Here is a 26,664-nt window from a genome sequence, read left to right as displayed (position 1 = left end):
ACCAGGAATCCTCCTGCCTCCACCTTCCCAGTGTAGGAATTCCAAGACTGTATCTCCACATCTAGCATTATATGTGGGGATTGAACCCAAGTCCTTACACATGCGAGACAAGCATTTTGGCAACTGAAGTCAGTCTTCTTTGCTAGATGGCTCGCCAGTGTAGGCCAGGGCTCTGACACTGCCTTCTCACCAATATGTCCCGGCAGGGACAACAGTTATTGAATTAAAATTGTCCCAAAAAATCCGAAACTTAAGCCATGAATGTTGAAGAGCGAGACTGGCTCTGAAGTTACTTGAAGAAGAAAATGAAGAGGATTTGGTCCATGGGTCATCAGACCTATCTCTGATTGTGGGACTGGAGAGCCATTCACTGAGAGGATGCCCAAATCTATCTGCAGAGCAAATGCGGAACCTGCCTGTGGGTGTGGCTCAAGTAAGGTGAGGGACAGTCACCCATCCGCCCGTTGACCATCTGGCAGGCTGAGAAGATGGGCTTGGACAGAGCAGAAAGGGCGGAGTCACGTGGTGGAGAGCAAAGATAGAGGTGCGGAAAGAAGAGCAGCTTGATTCTCCATAATCCCAGAAGAGTGGGTGTTATGGAGGACTTCCACCTTGTCCAGAGAGCCCTGGCCCCCATATCATGCACGCTCTGTCTTGGGGAAGCCTTAAGAAGAGATCAAATCCTGGAGGAATGCCAGCACGGATCCTAGTGATTGAGGGATGGACCCAGATGCTGGAGATGGACCACAAAGAGGAGCCCCAGAGTCCACTTCAAGACTCCCAGAATTGCTACTCTGTCTCTAATGCCCCATGATGTGAGGCCGCTCCTCTGAAAGAGGCCTACAAGCACTGCCAACCCTGGGCTCAGGAACTTTCTCTCACTTTCTCCTTCATGGATTTTAAGGATCCAAATTCTTGGCCAAGCATCTAAATGACCCCAAAACTGGTGTGAAAGGCCTCATTCTCGTGATACTCTTCCCCACCCTAGCAGTGTGGGCTGTTCCCTCTTCCCTGTTGTGTGCCAAGTGCTCTACGCCCTCGCAACTTGGTCCATGCTGATCTCTTGACCTGGAAGATCCTTCTCCATCTCCTGCTCATTAACACCTTTTTTCAGGACAGGGGTGGGGGTGGAGAGGATGGTTCAGTCAGTAAAGTGTTTGGTATCCAGGCATGAGGACCTGAGGTAAATCTACTGTACCCATGTAGGGTGGTGCAGGCTCATAACCCTAGTGCTGGAGAGGCAGCGATCCTGGAACTTGTGAACTAGATAGATAAGCCTAATTTGGAAAGTTCCAGGCTAATTAGAGACTCTGTCTCAATAAACAGGTAAATGGCTTCCGAGGAATGACATCTGAAGTTGACCTCCAGTCTACACACACACACACACACACACACACACACACACACACACACACTCACTCCACTGCGGTGGTTTGAATAGGAATGGCCCCCATAGGCTGATATATTTGAATACTTAGTCACCAGGGAGTGGCACAATTTGAGGATTAAGAGGTGTGACCTTGTTGGAGGAAAAGTGTCACTGGGGGTGGGCTTTGAGGTTTCAAAAGCCCATGTGAGGCCTAGTCTCCCCCAACCTCCACCTATGGATGAGAATGTGGAACTCTTAGTTCCCTCTCCAGCCCCGCTGCTGCCTCCATGCCACCATGCTCTCTGCCATGATAACTGACACCCAAGTCTCTGAAAGTGTAAGCAAGCCCCTAACACAATGCTTTCTCATGGAAGAGTTGCCCTGATCACAATGTCTCTTCATAGCAGGAGATCAGTAACAGACACACACATGAGAACACACACACACACACAAACACACACACACACGCCCTTCTAGGCTCTGCACACATATGCATGTGTACCTGTCTGTACATGCACACACACAAATATGCACAGAAATAAAATAAAAAAGTTTTTGCATTCTCTAAGACCTGTGTCAAGTTTCTCCACACCAAACACACAAATCTCTCTTGGTCCCTCCAATAAGCTCTCTCTCTTCCTCCCTTCACCCTCCTTTCTCCCTCCCTTTCTCCCTCTCACCTGGTTTCATGGTGTATTGCTTTGCCTAGTAATACTTTATTCCTTCTTTGAGTGCTTGTCTTGTGTGATGGTTTGAATCTGAACTGGCCTCTACAAGTCTGTGTTTTGCATACTTGGTCCCTAGCCTGTGCTGCTCTATTCGGAGGTTCTGGAACATTTAGGAAGTAGTGCCTCACTGTAGGAAGATCCCACCTGCCCCTGGCTCTTCCTCCAGCCTTCCTTGTCAGCCGTGGTGTGAACAGCCTCAGTTTTATGGGCAGATTTCTCCTGCTATGGCGTCCTTCCCACTATGAGAGACCGAAATCCCTTTGAAACTGTGAGCCTAATTAAGCCTTCCTTCCCTTAAGCATTCCTGTCAGGCCTTTTGGTCACAGCCATGAAAAGGAGTAATTAACACAGCTTGTCTTTTCCTTCCAAGGTTTGTAATAGTCTAAGGATAGAAACCTATTCTGTTGTGTTTATTTTATGTATATGTTCATGGAAGCAGATGTGTGTGTGTGCATGCATATGCATTTTTGTATATGTGTGAGAGATGTATGAGAGAAGGCCATCTTCCACTCTCTCTCCCCACCTTAGCCCAAAAGATCAGCTAGGGTCTGTCAGTGAATGCTGCACTCACTGACTGGAAGCCACTCATCTCTATCCCCAGTTCCCCCAAATGCTAGTTACAAAAGTGTGCAACCATGCCTGGCTTTTTTTGGGGGGGGGGGATCAAACTCAAGTTCTCATGTTTGTACAGCAGACTTTGTAGACACTGAGCCATCTTGGGACACCTTAGTCCCAAGAAAAGTCCTTTTATCATTAATTGTCCTGCAGTGCGGCAGGCCCCTGGCCAGCACCAGCCCAGCGCATACCCAGTTTGTGTTGCCATCCAGTCGGATGTGCTATCTGTGATCTTGATACTGAGCAGACACCGCTACATGTACTAAGACTTTGGAATGGCTCCCGTAGCTAGACGGAAATGGGAACGCTTGGCCTTGCCGTCAGCTGTACTTTATTACCCATAGTGCCTACAGTGGTGACTTAAATCCCTCCATGGTTCCACCGTGACATGTGCCAAGATCTGTGATTCAGAAGAAGAACGTTCTCTACATCCAGCTGACAAACTCAAAACGCACCTGTTCATTTAATTGTCTGCTCTCCTCTGCCTTCCCTGCAGCATCGGCCAGTGTTTAGATTAAACGCTTGCTCTGTTTCTCTCCTTTGCAGTTTTCCATTGGCAAGAAAAGTGTTTGCCCATCCGTGCCCCCTGCATAGCCCACTGAGTACCTCCTACATGTTTTGTCCACAGCGGTCTGCTCCCAAAGGCACAGGACCTCGGTGAAGTTAGCTCTTTCTGTGGTCTGCACAGCAGAGCTAGTTATTTCTGGATTGTTCTATAAAACCGAGAGCAATTTAGGATGGAACTAGACAGTCCTGCTTTCTTTCTTCCTTTCTTTATTTGTTTAGAGTGGAGGATAGACAGTTATAAAACACAGCTGCCTCCATGAAAAGGAAGACTAAATTCTTTATGCAGCTGCAAACAACAGAATTATTTAATTTTAGCTCTGATCCAGCCAGCCCAGTTCTTGGGAAGGAAGGAAAAAAAGAACCTCTATCTTTAACCGCTTAGATATGGCTACTCCCCTTTCCCTCCAATCCCAAATGAGGAAAAGGAGTGATAAAGAGAGAGAATATTTTGAGTGGTTTTAGGATTCATGTTCCTTGGTTTCCACAGAAAAGAATGAGAGATTACATCTTAGTGTAAGTTCCCCCACCTTCACAGCTTGCTCTACCCAACATCCTTCCTGTTGAGTCCCAGAAACCAAAGCTCCAAGGAGAGGCCCTCCTGTGGGCACAGCAGCTGTCAAGGGGCCAGGCTTCAAAGAAATCAGTTCTCAGTTCAGGACCCACAGTTTAGACCCAATAGGGATTTTCCTAACTTACCCCCACTGTGGCAGAATTTCACCAAGAACATACTCGAAAGGCGAGTAATGAGTAACACTGAGGAAATGGGAGGATTTCGAGGCATCTGGGCTCTGACTGTTCTGAAGGACAGTGGCAAAAAACCACGCCAGCTGGCCCACGACACAAGGCCCTAGGAATAGTCTCCCCTGTGTACTTAAATGGGCCTTTTCAATGATAACATGAACACTACTGTCTGAATGTTGATGTGTCCCCAAATTCACATGGTGAGCTCCCCTCCCCAGTATAATACTAGAAGGTGAGGGCTTTTGGAGTAAGTACACCATAAGGGTGGAGCCCACACCTGTGGGAGATCCATCACCCTTCTGTTGTGTGGGAGAAGAAGCCAGCCTGCTTCAGACATTAGGTCTGACGGCTTCTTTATTTTGAACTTCCCATCACTGAGAACCATAGGAAATAAGTCGCCTTTACTTATGAGCCACCCGCGCTATAAAATTTGGTATAGAACCCAAACACAGAGGCAGCTATGCATAAATGTCTCTTCAGAATCACAGTCAGTGCAGAACTGTTGACCGGTGTCATCACAAGCAGAATATCCAGTAGTAGGAGACTCACTAAAAATCCGAGAGGAATATATATGCTTTCACAACTAAAAATGCTGTTTCAAGAGAATATTAAGTAGGGTGGGGATTAGCTGCAGTTTATTGAGTGAAAAAGAAAGTGAAAAGGCCATATATATATTATATATATATATATGTATATATATATATATATATATTGTGTGTGTGTGTGATACTATATTTGCTACTTATGTGTGAAGTAGTTGGCTGGTAGATAAAGAGACAGACAGACATAAATACAGGGACAAAACCACAAAGGTATAAATTAACATTATTAATATTTTAACAATAATGAGTATTTTTGTTTTTCCTAAAATTTCTTAAGCTTTATTTTACTTTTCCAATCATAAAATTTACTACTCTAATTATCCAAAAATAATTTTGAGTGACATATTCTCATTAGTCCAGGAAAGTAATTAAACAAGAAGATTTTGAGTATTCACTGTGAAGCAGACACTATATTCAAATCAATGAAAAATTAAAAGTGAAAAGACAACAGATTCACTCATGCTGTGCTGCTGGTAAAACACTATTATGCCCTGCAGTGGTGGCACATGCCTTTAGTCCCAGCGCTTGGGAGGCAGAGGCAGGCAGATCTCTGTGAGTTGGAGGCCAGCCTGGTCTACAGAGCAAATTCCAGGACAGGCTCCAAAGCTACAGTGAAACCCTGCATTGAAAAACAAACAAACAAACAAACCACTGTCTCGTGTCTCCTGGGCTTTTTACAAGAATCACGTGATTTTATAGTGTGCATGCGATTGTGGATGGGGCCACCATGTATGGAAGTCAGACGGCTTTCAGGAGTCGGTTCTCTCCTTCCACCCTCTGGGTCTGGGGATAAATTCAGGATGTCATGTTTGGCAGTAGATGATTTTAATCATGGAACCGTCTTGCTGGCCTCCCTGAAGACTTTTCTATGCCATTGTTAAAACATGATAGCGGAGCTGGGATGTGTCTCAGTGGTAGAACACTTGCTAGCATATACAAGGCTCTTGGCTAGTTCAGTCTGCAACACAGCAAGAGAAGTACACACACGCATGCACACATGCACACGCGCACACATACACAAGCACACACATGCATACATGCATACACACGTGCACACATACACAAGCACACACATGCATACATGCATACACACGCGCACACATACACAAGCACACACATGCATACACATGCGTACACACATACACACGCACACATACACAAGCGCACACACACACACATACACAAGCACACATACACAAGCACACACACACACACACACATACACACGCACACATACACAAGTGCATTTGCCCCAGTTGACTTTCCACCCCATTTAAAGATGTAAAGGACAGAGATGGTACCATGGTGTAAAGAGAATAGTATTTATACATCTTCCAGAAGACTCAGAGGGGCCAGTGTTGGACAAAAAGTGTACTGTACTTAGAAAGCCAGTGAAGATAGCAGCTGTAGGCAATAGACTATATAGATTCTACTAAGACCTGTGATGTGGGGGCTGGATGTTCCTTTGCTCTGTCTTGTGATTGTGGATACACTCTGCCAGCCTTTGGAGGGAAGACATTCAGTGACTGGCAAATTAGAGCTGCCAGCCTGTTTCCTCCTAGGGCAGCCCTTCTGACCTCTGTCTCTGATACTTCCCTTCAGTATTCCCACTATCTTGTTGAGTCTGTTCTTCTGACAGGGGACAAATTATGGCTTAAACCACCGTCATCGCCTTTGCCTCCTACTGCCCAGTGGCTCCCCACAACAGTCAGAATAAAACCTCAAGTGGTCTGCATGGCCCTATATTGTCTGCTCATTGCATGCCTCGCCTCGCAGCCATTCCCAGACCACTTCCTCCTCAGTTCCTGGGATTTCTGCTACATTCTAGAACAAACCAAGTTCTACCCACCTCAGCAAAAGACGACTCTCTGCCTACTCGTGGCCTCAGCTGTATCTGCTTCCATCACCTCTCATAGCCTTTGTCTCTCTACCTTGTTGATCACAATCTCCCCAGGCTACGGCTTCCTTGTTCTCTTTCCAACACAGACCTGCCACAGTCTACTAATGTCACTAGATTCTTCTTCAGTGCACTCTGTGTGAGTGTGTGTGTGTGTTCTTTCTTTCACCCTGTCCTTGACTCTGCTACAACATGGAGATGGGGGACCACTGCTTCTTCCTCGTAGCCTGTGCAGGCTCAGGAAGTACATGCTAAATAAATATGAAAAGAGAGGATGCAGGGGGAGAGGGAGAAAGACTCCAGGAAGAGGGCTCTCTTCCCAGACAGCCCCGTTTGCTGGGATGGAGGCAGTGTGTCCTGCTTAGTCCTAGCATTACAGTGCAGGTTAAAAATAGCCCCCCTGGGTGGAGTGAGCCGAGAGAGGATGGGGAGAGATAATGAGCAACACAAGCCCGCCAACGCAGCCTAGCAGGATGTGAGGCTGGCCAGGAAGAAAAGGATCTGGATACAGGAAAACCCTGTCAGGGCTGCCACCAGCTGACAAATGGACAGCTCCAGGTTCTTCACCAAGTCCCTCCCTCCATCTGCAGTGTATGAGATGTTTTCTTAAATGTGTTTATGTGAGTGTGTGCTCTGTGCATGTACACAGGTTTGTGTGTGTGCAGGTAGGTACACATGTGTACGTGTGCATGCATACCTATGAGAGGCCAGACGTAGACACTGGCTTCCTCAACCACTTTCCACCTGTTTTTTGTTTTTTTTCTTTCTAATGACAAAGTCTCTCACCGACCTTGGAGCTCACTGACTGGGCAAGACTAGCTGGCTAGCGAGTGCCAGGAATCCTCCTGTCCCCATGCACATCCTTGTATCCCGTCCCACTACTATGTTGGGATTACAAATGTGCCCTATGGTCCCCAGCTTTTTATGTTGGTGATGGGGATCCCAGTGATGGCACGCACTTTATTGACAGAACCATCTCTGCAACCCATGATGCTTTTTAAAATAAGCAAAACAATGAAACTAAAGTCTCACTGTATAGTCAGGCAACCTCTAAATCCCAGCTACCACCTCAGCCTCCCAAGTAGTAGGATTACATACAAGCACTGCCCTGTCTGATGAAAAGACTTCTCGTCACCACGTCAGGTTAGATAGGCAAGGCAATTTCCATCTTACAGTCAAAATGAGTTAAAAGATTTTCAAGTCACTTCCTAGAACAAGGGCCCCCACAGCTCTCATCTGACTGCTGACCTCTGAGAAGGAGAGCCGTGATGAGGCCCTCCTTGGCCCATCTTTCTCCTGTCCTCCCCGCAGGGCCCATCCAGCGTGGGATCCAAACCTCCCACTCAGCACAGTAGGCTCAGGCCAGCTACCCCAAGGTGAAGCCGCCCTCCAAAGGCTTGGCTCAAGCTGGGGCTGCGTAAAGCAGGGAGGGTCAGGTCAATGGGTCACTAGAAACAACTGGGACATCGCCTTAGAAACGCCCTCCCTGCTTGCTTGCACTGCCTGCCTCTGGTTCCACCCTGATACAGCTGCGTGTTAAACCCTTAGGCCTCAGTGGGAGGTGGGGGAGTATCAGGGAGGGCCAAAGTGGGACTGGAAGGCTTCCAGCTTCCTTTCGGGAGAGTATCAATCTTCGGTAAGCAGCTGTCTAAAGTCCCAGGAGAGCAGTAGGGTTTGAATCTGTATTACTGGCTGAGCCACAGGGATAAAGGATGAGCTGAGTGGGACTGGGTGCAGCCAGCATCGCCTCCTCCAGACCTCGGGCTGGAGCCTTTGCCAGACTCCATCTCTCGAAGCTGCTTCGGCAGCCAAGTGATGCGCTCATGGTCACCTGGTGCGAGACAGGCGAGCCTCAGACCACGGAGACATAGATCACCACTGGCTGTTTCCAGGTCCACGGTTCTGAGATGTCACAAGGGCGGGACAGGGAATTGAAGCATCAAGAGAGACAGTTGCACTCTGCTTCACGGGGCACCTCCGATCTGACTCTAGCCCTCCCCTTGCGAAGGCTTTCTCACGGAGAAGGAAGCAGAAAGAGGAGTTCCTTAGCTGGAGCCATTAGGAGGGAGGGGGGAGCACCAGACAGGCAATGGCTGTGCAGTCTGCCCCCTGCTCAGCCGTCCCTGTAGTCTTTATCACCCCTTTCCAAATGATCTGAACCCAACACTAGCCTCTGGTACACTGAGCAGAATTTTTAGGGAGGCCCTGTCTTAATGAACCGTGGTTCCTCGGATAGGAAATCCAAAGTCTTTGCATGCATAGGACAAAAGGAACAAAAGCCTGCATGTCCCTAGTCATTGTTAGGAGCATCTAGAGCTCAGTGTGCTAAACAGGGAACCTGCATCTACTCCAGGCTTTGGGCTTCAGCCTTTAGAGAGCTCTTGCAGGCTGTTTCCAGGTTCCTGCTATGAAGAAAAGTCCAGAACGACAATCTTCCATTTTAGGGGGCGCAGGGCAGAGCTGCCGGAATAAGCAGGGCCAGGGAAACCTTCATCGTCCAGTACTTTGTAAGTTTAAAAATGTCCGTGTGAAGATTTCCAGAAACCTTAGGCAGACTGCAGAGCCTGTCATAGTGATAATAGTTCACATGTCATTGAGGGAATGTTAGCTGCTGTCTCTGCATTGTGTATTAAGACATGGTGGATGCTATCACTAACGTCTAACCCTCTGAGATGGGGACAACTGACGCGGAGGCAGCTCTGACAGGCACCGTGGGTTTTACCTGTAGTAACTCACATATTCTTGGCAAGAGCCACAAAGGGTGGGTGCTACTGCAATGTTTATTTAACAGAGTCTTAAATATTATTTGGCTTGACTGGGAACACGCAGTTATGGAGTGCCGGATCCAGAGTTTGAACCCAGACCCTCCTACCCTCTAGCTGTGGTCCTCCACCTCTATGCTATGCACTTGAGCACCACAGGCTCCAGAGAGATGGGTAAGAATGGGAGCTATTGGGAGACTTCTTGGCCTTCTACTCGGAGCCCAAAGGCTTTGCTTCCCCCAAACTAGTCTGGTAGAGTGAGGATGAGGTGGATTTACGCAGCCAACTACATGAAAATTTCACTGTTGGGAAGAAACCTTTGAAATGCCTCTACCATTTGGAAATGTCCCACTCCCAGACATAATAGTTAAACCAGAGGAGGAATACTGTGCCATGCAACTTACTCCAAAAAGCCAGGTCACCCAGCCTGTGACTCTGAGAAAGGGACTTGCTCTCTATCCACGGCAAGACTCTGTAGCGTTTGTTCCTAACGCCCACGCTGGCTGTGTCAACTCTGATAGGTATTCTCTGCAAGGTACAAGGAAAGCTGCATCTTTAGAGGCACTTTCTTTCTCCAGAGTCTCCAGAGGGCACTTTGCACACACTGGGTGATCAGCATGAGCCACCCCGTTATTCCCATCACCCCAGGGAAAGCCAGATCCCCGTGTCCTTTCAGAGAGCTCAACGTCAGTCGCTTGCGTTAGCTGCACCTCAGCCATGAGGTTATTCAACTCTACGTGAATAACTCACCTAGGATGAACTTTGGGCTGCCTAAAACAGTGGCTCTCAACCTTCCTAATGTTGTGACCCTTTAATACAGCTCCTCATATTGTGGTGACCCCCCTGCCATAAACTTATTTTCATTGCTGACTTCACAACTGTAATTTTGCTATTGTTATCAATCAGAATGTAAATATCTGATAGTTTTGACGGTCTAAGGCAACTCCTGGGAAGGGTTGTTCAACCTCCAAGGGGTCACGAGCCACGGATTGTGAAACTTTAGCCTAAAGTGACTGCAGAGATGACACCAAGCCAGCCAGACCAGAGCAGCCAAGAACTGGCAGGCTCTGGACTCGAGTTCCACAGCTTTGCTCTCAGATGCAAAGGGGGTGTAAGGATGTCGGAGGGGGTGGGGCAGGGTGTCTCATTGCTGCCCCTGGCCTTGGCTCTCTTACTCCCAAGATGTATCCATTGGCTCATTCACTCACTGGACATTCTGGCTACTGAGCTCCTCCTACTCTGTCCTAGGTACTGGGGAGGGAACAGGAATCAAGACCAACAAGGACTGGTTCCTGCCTGTGAGGCTTCTGTTCTAATAGAATAGGCAACAACGACGTTTTTAAAATTTGGCAAGACAACTACTGCTTGGGGTAAGCACATAGGAGAGACAGGCTAAGACTGGAGTGACGGGAAACCTCTTTGAGGTAAGGCCTGAGGCTGAGAACAAACAAAACAAGACCCTCCCCTATGTGAGGAACTCAGAGAAAAGCATTCCGAGCCGATTGCACAGAGGCAAAGTCTCAGGGGCAGGAAAAGGTCAGCAGAAAAAAGAAGGGAGGTCATGGGGCTCAAGTGGAGCACATCATGGCTTCTCCCCCCCCCACCCCAAGTTACTCTGAATTCATCCTTGTTAACCATCCCCAGTCTCTCTCTTTAAATCCAAAGGAGGCGGGGATTCCTTCTGTGGCAGACAAGGAACGTGGTATAAACTGCATTCAGTTTTTTAGAGCAGACTTTTGTGACCGGTGACTTATTTGTTACTGGTAAGTTTCCCCGGGGAAGGGACTGCTGTGTGAGGTAATCTGGCACCTGATAGGGCGCCAAGCCAAAGCCAGCATCCCACTGGGGGGGGGGCGCCCCGCATTGTTTTTTAAATCTTTCTAAAAAGGCGGTCCCTATTTAGCCCAGGCTGGCCTTGAACTCTGGTCCTTGAGGTTTTACCCACTTCCCGACTCTCTTGGCTTCCTGTCTACAGGTACAGTGTGATGGGATACCCTGCCCTCCTACCAGCCGTGTCTTCCCTGCCTTGATGGGCTCTACTTAGTCTGTCAGCCAGAATAAGTCCTCCAGGCCTTCAGCTGCATCTTTTAAGGCATTTGATACAGCAGGAGGAAAAGCAGTTGATACACTGTGCCCAACTGTCTGCTTTGACACCCTCTGCTGAAGGAGCCTCATGGCTGGAACACGGTTCTCCTCTCTTAGGCTCATGTAGCCTCTTGAAATCAAGGAGCTGGCATCCAGGGCTCCTGGCTGCTGCCCATACCAGCCTCTCTAGCCCTGTTTTGAATTGAGTTTCTTTATACACAGTCATAACCTTTAAGATGGGGTTCTCAACCTGGGGGGGGGGGTGTTGTGATCCCTTGGGGGGTCTGATATCAGATATTCTGCATGTCTGATATTTATATTACGATTCCTAACAGTAGCAAAATTATAGTTATGAAGTAGCAGTGAAGTAATTTTTTGGTTGGGGGTCACCACAACGTGAGGATGTATATTAAAGGATCGCGGCAATAGGAAGGCTGAGACCACTGTTAGGCTTTCTGTGACGTCACAGCTTAAGCCCCTGTGATGGCTGTTTGTGGTTAGCATCTTGACACACTTGGGAAGAGGGACCTCACAGGAAGAACTGTTGCCATCATATTGGCCCTTGGGCACATCTATGGGGGCATTTTCTCAACTGCTAAGTGACAGAGGAGGGCCAGCCCCACTGTGGGCAGTGTCGTCCTGTAACTGGTGGTCCAGGCTTGTATAAGGAAGCTAGCTGAGCAGAAGGGCATGAGCCAGTCAGCATCCTTCCTCTGTGTTCTCTGCTCAGTTTCTGCCCCCGGGTTCCTGCCTTTCTGCTTTGGCCTCCCTTGAAGACAGGCTATAACCTGGAATCCCCAAATTGTTTTTAGTGTTTATCCAGCAGCAGAGAAGCAAATGAGAACAAGACCTAAACCTTTACTAGCCCTTCTCCTGTGCAGCCCCTCTTTCCTGTCTTCCAGCCACACTGACCTGGCTTTGGCTCCTTGGTAACCACATTTCCTCGTACCATGTGACCTTCCAGAATCCTCTGCACTTCTCCACCTCCCTGATAGCCTTTCAGATCCCAGCTCATGCCAGCATCCCCTCCAGCACTTGTGCCGTGTGCTGTACAGCTGACTCAGGAGAGATTGAGATCCACACCTCCATCTACAGCCTCTCGTGCTCAGGGAACTATGAGCCCCAGCTCTGCTGGAGTCCCATGTTTGGCATGCTTCCTGGCCGCAGGAAGTGCCCACAAGTGAGCTGCATGAACTCGACATGGTCATTTCCAGCACTCATAAACCTACCACAGCCTCCACTTCAGTTCTTCCTCCTGCCTCCTTTCCTCTTCTTCTTCCCTCCTCCCTCCTTCTCTTCTGTCCTTCCCTCCTGAGCCTTGGACCTTTTTAGTATTCTCAACCTTTAAGACAACAGAAAGACACAGAGAGTAGAAATCTTAATGTCACTCCAACTTGGCGCGGTGTGTTGAGCCTCACCTAGATCCTCTCAAGGTCAGAGGCAGCACTAGGAACATGGCTTCCTGCAGTGTGACTTGGCCAGGGCTGCTGGGTAGAGTCCACAGAATGGGTGAGGAAACAATGGAAAGGTGTTTTCAGGTTGGTTCCTCTGAGGGCTATGGGAGAGACTCTGCTCCAAGCCTCTCTCTCTTTGAAGCTGTGTCTCCTCATACCCTCCTGCCTCTGTATATGCCTCTCTGTGTAAATTTCTCTTCTTTATAAGGACATCAGTCATTTCAACAACCTCATGGTAACTTGGATATCACTGAGAAGACCCTAGCTCTAAATAGGGTCGCATTCTGAGGTTCCAGGGGTTGGGATGATTTCAGCAGTGAACTTAACCCATGACGCCTGCTTGCACACACCCATTTCCTCGCCCTTCTAACTGATTGAACGCAACAAGGATAGGGGGTGTTGACGGAGGCCAGTCATTCATTCCTGGCTGCTCAGACTCAAAATAACCACACACACAGAAACTATAGTAATTGCAATACTGTTTGTCCAATAGCTTAAGTGTATTTTTGGCTAACTCTCATATCTTAAATGAATCCATTTCTATTAATCTGTGCATCCACCACAAGGTCGTAGCCTACTGGCAAAGTTTCAGTGGGCTCTAGCGCAGCTACATGGCTTCTCCCTGACTCTGCCTGCTGTCCCTATATATCTTTTCCAGCCTGGCTATATTCTGTTAAGCCCTTGGCCGGAAAGCAGCTTCTTTATTAACCAATGGTATTCACAGCATGCAGAGGGGAATCCGACATCAGAGGGGTGTGGGAACATGTCTTCCTCTGGAGAAGTACTTAAGTGAGCCTGGGAAAGGTGGGCAGGACGAGAATGGGAACTAGGGAAGGACGCCCCACCTAAGAGTGAGAAAGGAGGGCTGAGCCTATCTCACAGAACAGCCTCTCAGATATACATTTGGGCTCTGCTAGTCGGCTAGAGACTGAGTTCCAATCCCAGCTCTGTAGTTTCCTGGTGGCAGACCCTTTTTTTGCATTAGGGAGATGCGTGCAGTAATAGCATCTACCTTGTGGCATTGTAGCAAAGGATTCATGAGAGAAGAGCACCATGGGAGCAGGATGGTGTCCCAAACAGTGTTGTTATAATAGGTGGAAAGTCTGTCAGGCAAGTCGGTGTGACAACGAAGAGGCCAACTGTCACTCACGCCACACATACGACTGTGTTCCCCTTACTACTAATAAAGAGGGAAGACCTGCAGTGGGTAGCCAGATCCAAGCTTTTCTCATCGTGGCCGCTGACCACAGGCATAAGATCAATCTGGGTATCACTGAGGAAATACAGAATCCTGAGTCCCTCAAGAAACACTGAATCACTTCTATGCATAGGATTTAGAAATCTGACTCCCCACCCCACTCCCTTTACAAGGCTAAGGATTAAACCTAGGGCCATGTGCAGGCTAGGTGGACCCTCTCAGCTATACCCCCACCCTTCTCTCTATCTTTCATTTTGAGATAGTCTCTTCAAATGCCCAGGCAGGCCTGCACCACTGAGTCCAGCCAGAATGGACCAGAGTACAGTTTCTGGAGGGGTAGGGTTGTCATGTCCTTGAATAACCCTCCATAGCAACCCAGCCTCCTATGAGGTAGGTATGCCTTTTCAACCTGTCGGCACCAGCAGCATTCCTTGAACAAGGTTAGCGAGATGGTCTTGAATGGTGATGTGGACACTCAATCTCTGCCAGTTACATATGGATATATTCTTCAGAAAAGTCAAATCTTTGACTTAACCATAAACTTGCCAGATTAAGACACTTTGTTTTAGATTATCCACTCTTCCTGTCTCTACAACAGAGGCTTGCCCAATGTTACCCTCAGACTTAGCTCAGGCAACTCTAAACTTAGTCCTGGTTCAGCAATCTCTTCATGCCTGAGTCTGTTTTTAGCCCCATTTCCTGTATTCTTGAGTCTCACCCACTTCCTGGCTCAGGAAAACTGGGGGCCACAGTGCCTGTGCAGCCTGTCTGGTTTCCAAAGGACCTGTCACCCAAGGCTGTCAGTGTGCCCAACCCTTGGACGTTGAGACAGGTGCTGTCATCCACAAAGTTCATAGTCAAGAATCATATATTACATTACAAAAAAGAAATCCCCCCCAAAAACCTCCTCATAATGTTTTAAGTGAGTTTATAATTTTATTTTATCTATCTATCTATCTATCTATCTATCTATTTATTTTGTTTTTTCGAGACAGGGTTTCTCTGTAGCTTTGGAGCCTGTCCTGGAACTAGCTCTTGTAGACCAGGCTGGCCTCGAACTCACAGAGATCCGCCTGCCTCTGCCTCCTGAGATTAAAGGCGTGCACCATCACCACCCATCTGAATTTATAATTTTGTGTTGGGATGTATTCATGGTTCTTTTGTGGAGTCCATGTGGTCAATCAGCTGCATATAAATCTTCAACTTTGAGACGCTGCCCATGACGCAAGCTAGGGTCTTGCCATATCTAAACAGTGGTTCCAAATTCTAACCTATTCTCTAGGGTCTTCAGATGTTGCTAAATTCCTGTCACTAAGTTCCACCTGTCTCTTAGAATGCCTCCCCAGTTAGCACAGACCTGTTGGAGAGCTTGGCTGACTCTGCCCCTCCAGCTGTGGGACCACCAGTAAATGTCCCCTCTATTGGACCTCAGTCCTGCATCTGAACCAGCCCATGCTTCACTGGGCTGCTGGAGAACTTAAAGCTGAGCCCAGTGGCTAAATACAAACAGGATGAGAAACATGGTTGACAAGGACAATAGCTGTTCTGTCTCCAGATCATCGCAAATGCAAACAAAGTCCCATGCCAAAGCAAAAGTGCCAGAGGGTGGCACTTGGGGCATCCCACCCTCCTCAGCACTCAGTATCACTGGCTGAAAGCTAAGCAGTGTACTAAGGCTGTTACTCATTTGATCTTGCCCTTAGCAAGGTTAGCATTTTGTCACCCTTTTTATAAACGAGGAGGCTGAGAGGCAAGTCACAGCACTAATCAGTGACAGAGTCAGAGTTTGGACCTCCAGCTGCCTTACTGCAGAACTCATACATTTACCCACCTTGTCACACCTTGTCACACCGTTTTTCTCACGTGTGTGTGTGCTGTGTACATGGTTATGTGTATGTACATGTGTGTGCAGGCACATGAGTATACATGTATTCATGTGTATGGAAGTCAGAGGTTGACTTTAGGTGTCTTCAATTGCTCTCCACCGTGTGTGTGTTTGTGTGTGTGTGTGAGGGGGGGGTTGTGTTCATTCACGTGTGAGTGCAGGATTGCACTTGCTATGGTGTGCTTGTAGAGGTCAGAGGACAACTTTAGATGTTGGCCCTTCCCTTCCAACTTGTTTGAGATCAGGGTCTCTCTTTGCTGTTCTCGGTGCATATGTGGACTCTCTAGCCCTCAGACTTCTGGTGGTTCTCCTGTTTGTGCTTCTCACCTCACACAGGAGCCCTGATATTATAGACGTGTGCTGCCACGCCTTTACATGGGCGCTGGGGGAGGGGACCCAAACTCAGGTCCCTATGCATGTGTGGCGGTGAGTATGTCCACTGAGCCATCTCCCCAGCCCCTACAATGCTTTGTCTCACTGTGATGTAAGAACTGAACCAGCTGCTGTTCCTGCCTCGCCTCTTTGTCTGCTGTTCCTGCAGTCCACTCCCCTAGAGCCAGCTCCTGCCTTCTGCCTTGGGTTAACTTTTCCCCAACCCTGTCACCTGGATACTCAGTGGCTCCCTTCCCTTCTCTGTCTGACTGAGCTGGAACCAGTCACCTCTGTTCTGGGACACCTTGGTCATTGATGAAAAACTGCTTGTTTGTGAATCCTTTCTTAAGGAAAAAAGATTTACCCACTTGTAATCTTTGCACAGTGAATAGAGATTGGCTTTATTTAAAACAGGGTATGTCCATGGCATGAATGACTGTGGTCTCCTGTCTTAGCAACTTAAACCAAGGGGAACTGTGTCAGTTAAGCAATGCCTTGACAACAGGCAGAAGTGGGTATACCCTCTGCCCTCCTGGCAGCTGGTACACAGGGTGGCAGGTCCTTGATTGTTTACTTATTCAGAGTCCACAGAATGCATGTCCTCAGAAAGGCTGGCTTCAGCATCTCTCCCCAGGCTGGCTATCCCTTTGCTAGTGTAGACGAAGTGCCCACCTGCCACACTCCCGAAAAGAGCATCGGCATGGGTGGTGCCACTCATCTGAGACCCAGACCACTTAACCATGTCCTGCTTTCTCAAATCCTTGAAAGAACCAGGCAAGGACATGTAAACATGAAACTTTTTTCTTAACTTTTCATGTATTTCTTTTAGTGTTTCATCAGCAAATCTGTGTGTTTATACTTTAAAAGGCAGTGACAACCAGGAAAAGTGTTCCCGCTTTCTCAGCATAAACTGTTGAACTTGTCTTCCAAGATGCAACTTTTAGAGGGGCCTTTCCTGGGAAGCCTTCAGTGGAGCTTGTGGCTGTGAATCAGAGGCTCCATCAAGCCACACTGTTCATACAGGCAGCAGTCCTTATGAGGGCAGCCCACTCTTCCTGGCTACCACTACCCCCAAAGCAAGGTCATTTGTTCTCAATCGTGTGTGTGTGTGTGTGTGTACACAGGTGTACATGTGCATGCAGAGGCCAGAGGACAACCTCAGGTGTCATCCCTCAAGAGTTGCCACCTTAGGTTTTGCTTGTTTGGTTTTTGGTTCCTGGAGCTCAGTGAGTGGACTAGACCGGCTCGCTGGCTGGCATGCCCCAGGGATCCACCTGTCGCTGCCTCCCTGGCACTGGGCTTTCAAGCATTTACCTTCTGAACCCAACTGAAAAAATAGCAACAACAAAATCCCCCACGCCCAAAAGATAGTGACTTCTGGAGGCCCAAATCAGGCTTTCAAGATTGCGTTTTGCCAGCTGAGCAACCTTTTTAACATTTTGCCACAGTGCCAAGCCATGGCAGTAACCGGGAGTGAGGGAGCAGGGCAGCCTCTCTTGGGATGCCTGTCTTCCTCCCACTGCAGCATGAGGAGCTAAACCTCCATCCATGACATCCCCATAGAAAGGCAAAGCAAAGGTGCTGGTCACCAAAGCAGATAGGAAGAAAGAGAAGAAACAGCGGATGCTAAACAGCCTAAAGAAGGCATGAAGGCTTACATTCAACTGAGATATAGGGAACTCTCGGGACTGAGGTGGGAGGTGAGGTCTTTGTAGAATGGCCCTTGACTAAATACCTGAAATTCCTCCAGGAGCACCCAGAGGTCTGAGAGTCTCAAGGCCTCCTGTCCATGAGCCCTGCACACTTTAGGTATGTAAAAGTCCCTTGCACACTTTGGGTATGTAAAAGTCCCTTGCACACTTTGGGTATATACAGTCCCCTTGGGGGAGCCTGAGGGAGGAGTCCTGAGATGAGCCTGCGACTGTGAAAGAGGATTAGGAGGTGCTGAGTGGCTCAGGTGCCAGGGCAGGGAGCATCAGCACCCACCCTATGAAACCCTCCAGCTGCTCTATGAAACGGCCGATAGAAACCTGAACTTCCCACGGGTTTTCCAAGGCAGCCGAGTTTCTAGGCTGTTGGGTAGAGAGAGCATGACACAGCAAGATAGGGCCAGCCAGACCCACTGTGGCCATAGCTTTCAGCTTCCCACAGCTCCCAAAGGCTGCATCCAGGGCTTCGGTCTATCGTCTCCCCACCCCCTCTGCTCTTCTTAGCCTGGCGCTGGAGGAATGATGATGATAGGGCGGCCGGGTGTAGGATTACTTCTGCAGTCTCTAACCTGTAAGTGCTATTTTTCCATGTCTGTGCTCTCAGCGGGCCCTTCTTCCAGAGCCGGCTGCACCCCAGTTCAAGCCAGCCATAGGGGAGCCCATCCAAGATACTGGCAGGCATGCTGGCTCCCTGCTAACTGTCCAAAACACCTCTCTGTCCCTCGTTTTTTCCCTTTCTACTAACTTTATACACACTCTGGAACAAAACAGCCAGACCCAGCTCTGGATCTAACACATTCCCTAATCCTTACCTGAAGAACCCGCAGGCTGGCAGCTCTCCTCACTCCAGTTGCTCACAAGGGGGTTGGAACTCGCTCGCTCGGTGGCCTTTGCTCTGTGTATCACGGTTCCGGTGCCGAGACTGTCCCTTCAGCCGGCTCTCCGAACCTCAGGATTACTGCAGCTCTGTGTGGGGAGAGGGACGGGCTGTGGCATGCACATCAGGTTGCTGGACCGCCTCCAGACACTATGCCAGTCCCAGAGGGCTGTGTGGGAAGCAGGGAGGTGGGTGGGGGAGCGGAGAGCGCTGGCCTCTAGGTCTGCCTTTGGCCCTTGTTCGTCAGCCGGTCAGCCGGAGGGGCCCCGCCTGCAGCCCACCACCCAGCCGCACCCCACCACGTCAGTCCACGTGAAGCTCTAAGTGCCCCTAGCTCTTGACGGTCTGCAGCAGACCTGGGGACTGCAGAGATGGCAGACAGTGACAACAACTATCTTGGGTGTTATTTTAGCATGGTTTGTATCGGGACAGAAGCCCGAGCCCAGTGTATTACCGTCTGAGCAGAATCCTGTTTATTTTGAAGCCTCTGTCACCAGGGAAACAACTGGTAGTGTTGAAAGACATTCCTCTAAAACCGGGCGGCTAGCGAAAGGGAGCCCTTTTCTGTCCTGTCATCGGTCCCCACGCATGGTGTAAGTGTCTGTCTATATGTCTACACCGTTCCCAGAGCCAAGCCCTATTGAGGGCATTCTGTGGAGCTAGGCAAGGAGTGGCCGCCTGGTTAGGGCTAGGGAGGGGTGTCAGAGAGTGTCCCCAGCATTTGTCATTACAGTTCCCATCTATCCTGGCTAGATTAGGGGGTCCTCAGGTGAGCCTGGATCCTCTTTAGTGAACCATAGATGTCATCTTCATACCATAGAGAAGGAAGGAAGGGAGGTTGCCTCGTAATACAGATGACTCTGGCTTGAAGGTAGAGAATGAAGTGGACTCAGAAGACATGGATCAAAGAAACCGGCTGGAACCATATGATTAATTGTGGCTGATCATTGACGAAGAGAACCTCCCTTGCACAGGCATTTCAACCTGGGAGGCATGAGTGAGCATTCATGCGTGTGTGGGCTCCAGCCTGCTCACCTATTGGTTCAGATAGAGAGAGGCACGTGGACCTGAAGGAACTGGCAATGTACTCCAAGGTCTCTCTCCCTGATCAATGTAGTCGATCCGGGGTAGTGAATCCAGGGAGGGCAGGATGCGGGGGAGGAGAACAAAGTCTGAATTTGAAACTCACACATTTTGAACACTTACTTGGTCTCTAGCTTGTGGCACTAGTTTAAAGGCTGCAGAGTCTGTAAGAAGTGGGCCTGGCCGACAGAATGAGGTTGGTAGGAGCAGGTCTTTGACCATTGTACCTACCCCTGCCTCTGGTCTAGCTCTCTCCACTTCCTGGTCCGTACCAGGTGGCAGCCACCCCTCTGCCTTCCTGTCACCATGCCTTCGCCACCACTGATGGACTGGAGTGTCTCTGAAACCATTAGCCACCGTGAGCCTTTCCTCACGCAAGTCATTTCTGTCGGATATCTTGTTATAGTTAACAGTGGGGGTGGGGGGGTCTCTTGGCTGAAAGAGCAACCGGGGCCATTCCTGGGCCTTCAGAATGAGGAGTCCCAAGGAGCTCGGCTCCTGAGGCAAGAGGCTCAGACATGACATGGCTCTGACCATGGGTCTGTCAGAGGGGACTGGTTCTCAGAGAAGCCCTGCAGAGGAATGCCATCACAAATATCAAACCTCGTCTTCCTGGGAAGAGCAGAAGAAATCTAGGCTGGCTAGGTCCCTAACTAGAGGGGAACCTCCTCCAACCCCTCCCACCTTGTCGCACACAGATTTCTGGCTGTGACTGAGGGTGCCATGTGCAGCTACCCTCACGCGTGCTGCTGTGTGTGAGCATGGGCCCAGCAATGTTCTTATTCAGGAGAATGGGTCACTTGTTGAAATCCAAAGTTTTCAGTGTGGAAATTACACCCTTGAGATTCACTCAGATGAGGGCAGGTGCCAGGCGTTTCTTGTTCAGTCTATCAAGCCGAGAAAGAAGAGTTCATTCTTTCAGGAAATGACAGTGTGCACATTTTGGATTCTGCAGGTTTGATTCAGGAAGCCACAAGCGTTGAACCTAAACGGTGTTTATGGTGGTCTGGATGGGATGTCCCCCATAGTCTCTGGCATTTGGATACTTGGTTGCCCGTTGGTGGTGCTATTTGCTTAGGCTTAGGCAATGTGGCCTTGCTGAATGAAGGATGTTGCTAAGGGTGGACTTTGAGGGTTCAAAAGCCACATATCCCTGGTTGTCTTGCTCTGTGCTTCCTGCTTGAGGTTTCAGAAGTGAGTGCTCAGCCTGTTGCCCCAGCTGCTGCCCTGCCCGCCTGCTGCCCCGGCTGCTGCCCTGCCTGCCTGCTGCCCCAGCTGCTACCCTGCCTGCCTGCTACCATGCTTTCCTGCCATGGTGGTGATGAGCTCTCATCCCTCTGTAAGCCTGAATAATCTCTTCCTTTTATAAATTGCCTTGGTCATGGTGATTTATCACAACAATAGAAAAACAATACGATGTCAATGCAGTAAGTGTGTGTTTGAACAGGGGCAGGTCAGCATGCCGGTGGGTCTGATCTGAGAACTGTGCAGCTATGGAACGGAGCCACCTCGTGGAAAATCTTTGGGATATTGTAATGATGCGCTCAAAGACCCCTTTCTGAACAAAAGACACAGACCCAGCGTTCCGCCCAGAGTCACTGTGTGACTAGCCCTCTCTCTCCCTGGTTTAGTCTAACACTCACTAACCTGAGCACGCTATGTTCTTGGCCACTCCTGGACAGCTCAGCTCTTCCAGGCTCCTTCTTTCCTAAGGACCTCAATAAGATTTCCAACTTTCGGCCTCCCTGCAAACTTCAGAGCACCATGGCAATCAAATGTTAGCATGCTCAACTTGAAGGTACAAGTGGAAGCTGTTATCTAATTTCTCCATTGTATCCACTATCACACACCTCACAATGCAATCCCTAATGACTGGCGTGTACTAATTTCTGTGCTGTAGTAAGTGTTTAGCAATATTATGGTCCAAATCCTGCAAAAAGGACCTTCAGTTCTTTAAGATATATTTATAATATAGTTCTCTTAATGATGACATTTAATTTTTTTGCATTTAGCATTTCTCAATTCAAATGTTTATTTCAACATGTGTAAAGGATCTATACCTATCTTGGAAACAATATGCATGGAGTTTTTAAAATCCTGAGTGATGTCTCTTGGCCCAACTGTTACCTGGAGTGGGAAGAGACTGTGAGATTCCCCAGGAGGAAAGTCTGGCCCTAGAATAGACCTGAGCCCTGCCCCAGGAAATAGTCTGGGGAAAAAAATAGCTGTGAAAGCCACTTATTAAGCACCCGCGATTCTCTAGGTCCTTCTGTGTGTGACAGAAATCATATCTTCTCTCCAACTTCTTCAGCCACTTTAAAACCCTCCTCTGTCACAATAAGACCTTTTGCAGAAACCACATGCTTCTGTGGAGGTGTGGCCTGAGGAAAACAATAGATCTTTGAGGACAGACCAAACTCCTGGTGGGGTTATCCTCAAAGATGCAAGCTTGTCCAGAATTATCTAAGGCTAAAGTGCTGGGGCTGTTAACGGAGGTGCATCCTTCTTCCGAATCTTAAGAGCCAGACTTGGCCAGCACTCAGGCAGTTGCTTCTACAGAAACTGGCTCCAGACTCTTAGGGAGAGCTCTAGAATAGTGGTTCTCAATGGGGCAGAGGCCAGGCACCCCCTTTTGTAAGCCACTAATGCTGCCACCTTTTAATACAGTTAAAAGTCATGTTGTGGTGACCCCCAACTATAAAGTTATTTTTGTTATTACTTCATAACTCTAATATTGTTACTGTTCGGATTCAGACGATAAATATCTGCGTTTTCTGAAAGTCTTAGGCGACTATGTGAAAGGGTTGTTTGATCCCCAAAGGGGTCGCTACCCACAGGTTGAGAAACACTGCTTTAGAAGGTCCATAAAAGTAGAGGACAGCATTTCTTTTCTTCCTCTCTTCTCCCCCGACCCCCAACCAATTTTATGTTCAGTGCTTCTGAACAGCAGACTCGGCACCCTCACTCGGGTGGTGTGAAAGAGACACCCATGCCGCATCGGTTGGCAAGCTTTAGAAGGTTGCCAGGAAGCACACTTTCTTCCTCTCAGGCAGAGCAGCCGCCCTGGCATCTTCTCCTGGACTCTTAAGGCTGACATTTCAGAGTGGCCTCGGCCTTTCTCCCTCCTTCATCCTGTTCAAATCAGAGAAGCCGCTCCGCGAGGCTCTGTCAGACTCATGGCATTTTCTTCCTAATCTCATTTTGACCTTGTTCAGGGCCCAACAAATCCTAATCAGCTGACAGGCGGAATCAGATGCTGAGTGCAGCTCTGCAGCCAGCATTTCCGCCTGATTATACCCAACCGGGGCCACTCAGCAAGGGCATCCTGGCCACCTGGTGAGTCAGCTGCCAAGTGGACAGGGGAAGCACAGCAGACATTCTCAAGAAACTGCATTAGTTACCCGAGGCAACCTCAAGGGCAGACACATCAGCAGAGCTGGAGGGTACACCGGGTACAGTAGCTCACAGAAAGGGGTGCTTGGCCCTGCCTCACTGTTACCCAAGAACATTAGCCAATTTTTTTTCAGCAGCTATAGGCGGGACACTTGAAAAGGGCCCCTCGCACAAGTGAGCTGCTTCAGCTCCGTTAGGACCCCCACCCCCACCCAGTGCTTCTTCTAGTTTCTTTTTTCTTTTTTTGGAGACAAGGTCTCCTGTATCCCAGGCTGGCCTCGGACTCCCGTGTAAGCTAAGAATGATCTTGAACTCCTGACCCACCTGCCTATACCTTCCGATTGCTGGGATTACAAACACATAGGCCATTACATCCAGCTTCTGGGGTGCCGGGGAGCCAACCTAAAGCCTTTAGCATGTTTTGGTACAAAATTCCACTCGATTCCCTGGGCTGGTTTTGAACTCAGTGTAGACAGTCTTTCTGCTTTGACATCCTACTAGCCGAGAACTACGGGTCTGCTGTACTGCCAAATCCAGCCTGTGTGATTACACTCGGTATGCCGAAGCTCTTCTGAGAACATAGAGTACCAAAGCGTGTAAAGTGGCCCTCACCAGATCAGTCCTCCCTGAAGATGGCCAGGGGTGTGGGATTTGGCTCTCTCAGGTAGAAGGTGACTTTGTGCCCATGGGCTATGGTGGCACGTAGCGAACGGCACGCTGTGCGTTTACAGCGCTCTTTGCTTATTTGTTTACGCACAGACCTCCGAGCCCTTTGAGGTAGTACAGGGCCTGAATCCCAGCAGTCCGGAGGTGGGAGCAGAAGACAGGGAGTTCAAGGCTAGCTTGGGCTACAGAATGAGATTTGGGGACTTTGGTCTAGTTCATCCAAGCATCAGTCTCTCCTTCTGGGCTTATTGATTTCAGTAACTTCCCTTTAACTTGTCTTCCCGTCTTTGTCCCTTCGGCCCCATGGGACCGTCCAGAAGACCCTTGCTAAAAGGTAAGTCAGATTGCATCTCTCTTTGTTCCGAATCGTCTGTCTGGTACCCTTCCTTTGCACCGAGAACAAAGCCAAGCTCACGCGTCCCACAGCATCTCTCAACTCAGCCCCTGCTCACCTCTTCACTCCTTGTGTTACTTGTACGTTGCTCATTGCATAGTGCCAAGCCTGCCCAGAGGGACCCAGCGCTTTCTTTGTAATGGTGCTTTGGTTTGCAGTTTTTTCTGTGTTGGATTTAAACCTTCTCAAAGTCTTTGGGACAGAAAGAATCCAAGTATTGTCAGCTAACATGGTTTTTCAGCTCCATTGACCCAATGGCCAGGGATGAGAACCTTTCTGCGTTAGGGGTCCAAGGGGAAGCCCATGAGAGAAACTGCTGTCCTTAGCACACTGGGAACACTGAGAACTGAACCTGGCACAGCTGTCTGTCGCTGGGAGTGATAAGTGTGGCTGGAACACCCTGGCTGTGCTGCTGGCTCAGATGCAGGTCTGGTGCTCAGATCCTGCAGTCTGGTCCGCAGCAGGCTATGAACTCTAGACCATCTCAAGCCCCCTGAAAATCTGATGAAAGTATGAGCCCATCCCCCAGAAAAGCAAGCATGTTTGCTCACACACACATTTTTACGTTTCATTTCGGAAAGAATCAAGATGCCCCAAGCCCAATTTAGTCTCACGGTAAGAATGCCTCGTTTGGTAACCGCCTTACTGTTTGGCAAAACAAACAAACCTATCTGGATCCCTAGTCTGGACCATTTAAATGAACCAGAAGCTTGCATATAAAAGATGATAAACCTTAGGGGACTGTCCTAGGGAGCACTACAGCAGAAGTGAATGAGATGAATTGACAGTGAGCGTTTACAGAGGCATGATCTGAAATCCAGGTGGAAAGAAAGCAATGCAAACAACACAGCCTTTAAACCGGACCTGTGCAAGGAGGCAGGACGTGTCCTGGACCCTTCTTTTCCATCTATGGTCTTCCCATTGGCTGTCCCCACACTCTGCGGGAGAGACCTGAACTTACCAGAGCACAATAGACCTCACCTTCAACTAACCCCCATCACTGGGTTAAGATCCCACTGAATTGCCGTGCTGGCTAGATTTTTATTTTGTTTGTTTGTTTTTGTTGTGGTTTTTTTTTTTGTTTGTTTATGTGACAACTTGACACAAGCTGGAGTTCTCTGGGAAGAAGAACCTTGATTGAGAAAAATCTATCATTCAGATTGTTTGTCGGCACCTCTGTAGAATATTTTTTTAAAAGTTAATATTGGGTGTGGGTGGTGCTACCTCTGAGCAGGTGGCCCTGAGCTGTTTTAGAAAGTGGACCAGGCAAGCCACAGAGAGAAATCCTGTAGCAGCCTTCCTCCATGTCTTCTACCCCAGTGCCAGTCCTGACTCCTCTCAGTGATGGACTGGAATGTGGAACTAGGCTGACATTAACCTTTTCCTCCCCACGTTGCTTTTGGTCATAGTGTTTTCCCATAGAAATTGAAACCCCAACTAAAACAATTTCTTAACATTTTATTCAGATATAACTCACATGACCTACAGATCACGTGTTCAGCATGGTGATCTTACTATAGTCACAAACCTATGGAGCCATAAGCACAGTCACTTTAGAATATTTTTGTCACTTCAAAAGAAACTGTGTCCCTTAGTGGTCAGCTGACATTTCCCCCTTCCTATCAGGCTCAGACAGCCACAGAGCTCCTTTCTGTCTTGAAGATTCCCTCTCCTGTCTATTTTGTATAAATACGATCATTCAATATAGGGTTTTCCTCTTAGCATAATATCTTCAAATTTCAATAATATTGTAGTAGTATGTATCAAAATTTATTTCTTAATTTTGCTGCTGAATGTTTCATTGTAAGGATACACCACATTTTATTCCATCCACCAGCTGATAAATATCTAGGGCTATATATTATAAATAATGATGCTGTGAATATTTTTATGAAGATATGCAGTGTTTTAGAATATTTTATGTATATGCATGTGTGCCTGAGTATGTATGTATGCACCACATGCATGTGGGTACCTTCAGAAGCCAGAAAACAGCTTCTGATCCCATTAAGCTGGAGTTACAGGTGGTATACAACCACCTGATATAGGTTCTGGGAACTGAACCCAGGTCCTCTGCAAGAGCAGCAAGTTCTCTTAAGCCCTGTGCCATCTCTCCAACCTGCAGAGGTTCATCTTTTTAGTATTAACCTAAGGATTCAGATGCTCAGAGGAGCGATCCTTAGAGCACACACTTGTGTATGTGCATGTATTGTGTGTATGCATGTGTGTATGTGTCCCCGCATCATAATCATATGCAAAAAGCCGGC

General features: G+C 48.5%; 1 protein-coding gene across 2 annotated transcripts in view; it reads right to left on the bottom strand.

The window, feature by feature from the left end:
- Positions 1-19,444, bottom strand: part of LOC121445340 (fibroblast growth factor 1) — an 85,086-nt gene extending 65,642 nt beyond the window's left edge. Inside the window, exons 1-2 of one of the 2 annotated variants that reach the window (XM_041647426.1) lie at positions 19,316-19,444; positions 18,797-18,950 (exon numbers count right to left, since the gene is read on the bottom strand). The gene's annotated coding sequence lies outside the window, so the exon portion shown is untranslated. Of the gene's footprint in view, positions 1-18,796; positions 19,174-19,315 lie in introns of those variants that run through there. The other variant, XM_041647425.1, reaches the window with a different exon arrangement.
- Between the last annotated feature and the right edge of the window lie 7,220 nt (positions 19,445-26,664).

This window comes from Microtus oregoni, unplaced genomic scaffold, assembly GCF_018167655.1.
Source record: "Microtus oregoni isolate MIOR12 unplaced genomic scaffold, Mior012 000176F_ref0000478, whole genome shotgun sequence".
NCBI lineage: Eukaryota > Metazoa > Chordata > Mammalia > Rodentia > Cricetidae > Microtus > Microtus oregoni.
This window is presented reverse-complemented; position numbering and strand designations above follow the sequence as displayed.